Raw genomic sequence first — 3,386 nt, forward strand, 5'->3', positions numbered from 1 at the left:
ACAACATACTAATCAATACTCACACTGAGACATGCCTGCTTCTATTGATTCAGAATATATTATTCTAAAGATATTACAACCATGGTGCAGTCAACAATAAAAAACATTTAAAGTATCAGTACTGGCGAAAGAACAAAGCTGTAATAAAACTTGATACAGCCACGCGAACACATGATTACTGATGGGCAAAATGTTCCAAGATGATGTTGCGTCTCGACTGCCAGTTGTGCCCGCTACAAAATGACAGTGACAGACGATAATCATCGTGGGTCGGTGCTAGGTACACTGCTCTTGAGTCTTTTTATAAATAAACAAGTTGTTGTCAATCAATTGTCACCTGCCAAATGTAAGCTAATGGTGCTGTTCTATATGTCCATGCGACAAAAAAAGGCGTGTACAATCCCCTCCGTTGAGTAAAATGTTTTTTCAGTTTTTTTTATTGCATTCAAGGGTCGACCGGATTACATTGTTGTCAACTGTAAGGGGAAAGTTGAAAATACAATAGAGACGTCTGAGTGTGCATGTGCGCTGATATATCTGTAGTCAAAACAAACCAGGATCAAAGTATCAGGAAGCCAGGTGGAGCTTGTTGGATGCAGGTGCAGTTCCCTGACCAGATTCCCAGTATTGCAAGCCATTATGGCTCTTCTTTGTTTTGTCCACTCCCAGCAGTCTAGGGCAATTACCTTCTCTTTGTTTGTCTAACCAAGGTTTTCAGGAGCTTTTTCCAAGTATGATGCTAAAAATGATAATAGATAATAAGACCAAGTGTATTCTTCGTTGAAAACAAATGAATAATAATACAAATGAATAATAATATGAAACACACCCCCACCCCAACCCCCACACTACATACACACACACACCTACCTACCTACACACACACCTACCTACCTACACACACACCTACCTACCTACACACACACCTACCTACCTACACACACACACCTTCCTACACACACCTACCCACCAACACACAACTACCTACACACACACCTACCTAAACACACACCAACCTACACACACACCTCCCTACACACACACACACACACACAACTACCTACACACACGCACCTACCTACACACACATACACACCTACCAACCTACACACACCTACCTACCTACACACACACCTACCAACCTACCTACACACACACCTACCTACCTACACACACCTACCTACCTACACACACACACACATCTACCAACCTACACACTCCTACCTACACACACACACCAACCTACACACACACACCTACCTACCTACACAAACAGACAAACACACCTACCTAAACACACACACCTACCTGCCTACATACAGACACCTACCTACCTACACACACACACCTACCTACCTACACACACCTACCTACCTACACACACACCTACCTACCTACACACACACCTACCTACCTACACACACCTACCTACCTACCTACCTACCTACCTACCTACCTACACACACACTTACCTACCGACCTACCTACCTACCTACCTACCTACACACACACTTACCTACCGACCTACCTACCTACCTACCTACCTACCTACCTACCTACCTACCTACCTACCTACACACACATCCACCGACCTACCTACATATCTACCTACCTACCTACCTACCTACCTACCTACACACACCTTCCTACCTACCTACCTACACACACCTACCTACCTACCTACCTAAACACACACACCTACCTACCTACACACACCTACCTACCTACCTACCTACCTACCTACCTACCTACCTACACACACCTACCTACCTATCTACCTACCTACCTACCTACCTACCTACCTACCTACCTACCTACCTACCTACCTACCTACCAACACAAACACCTACCTACCTACCTTAACACACACCTACCTACCTAAACACACCTACCTGCACACACACCAACCAACACACACACACACCTAACTACCTACCTACAAACACAGACAAACACACCTACCTACCAACACAAACACAATCCTACCTACCTACACACACACAATCCTACCTACCTACACACACACAATCCTACCTACCTACACACACACAATCCTACCTACCTACCTACCTACCTACACACACCTACCTACCGACCTATCTACACACACAGACACACACACACCTACCTACACACACCTACCTACCGACCTATCTACACACAGACACACACACACCTACCTACACACACCTACCTACCTACACACACCTACCTACCTACACACACCTACCTACCGACAAACACACACCTACCTACCTACACACATACATACACACCTACCTACCTACACACACCTACTTACCTACACACACACCTACCTACCTACACGCACACACCTACCAACACACACCTACCTAGCTACACACACCTACCTACATACACACACACACCTACCTACCTACCTACCTACCTGCCTACCTACCTACCTACACACCTACCTACCTTCCTACCTACCTACCTACACACACACCTACCTACCTACACACACACACCTACCTACCTACCTACCTACACACACACCTACCTACCTTCCTACCTACCTACCTACACACACACCTACCTACCTACACACACACAATCCTACCTACCTACACACACCTACCTACCTACCTATCTACACACACAGACACACACACACCTACCTACACACACCTACCTACCTACACACACACCTACCTACCTACAAACACACACCTACCTACCTACACACACCTACCTACCTACACACACCTACTTACCTACACACACCTACCTACATACACACACACACCTACCTACCTACCTACCTACCTACCTATCTACCTACCTACACACACACCTACCTACCTTTCTACCTACCTACCTACACATACACCTACCTACCTACACACACACACCTACCTACCTACCTACACACACACCTACCTACCTACACACACACCTACCTACCTACAAACACACACCTACCTACCTACCTACCTACCTACCTACCTACAAACACACACCTACCTACCTACCTACCTACCTACACACACACACACCTACCTACACACATACACACCTACCTACACACATACACACCTACCTACCTACACACACCTACCTACCTACACACACACACCTACCTACACACACATCTACCTACCTACACACACCTACATACCTACCTACCTACCTACCTACCTACCTACAAACACACACCTACCTACCTACCTACCTACCTACCTACCTACACACACACACCTACCTACACACATACACACCTACCTACACACATACACACCTACCTACCTACACACACCTACCTACCTACACACACACACCTACCTACACACACATCTACCTACCTACACACACCTACCTACATACACACACCTACCTACATACACACACACCTACCTACCTAC

This window comes from Stigmatopora nigra, chromosome 5 (assembly GCF_051989575.1).
Source record: "Stigmatopora nigra isolate UIUO_SnigA chromosome 5, RoL_Snig_1.1, whole genome shotgun sequence".
Taxonomy (NCBI): Eukaryota; Metazoa; Chordata; class Actinopteri; order Syngnathiformes; family Syngnathidae; genus Stigmatopora; species Stigmatopora nigra.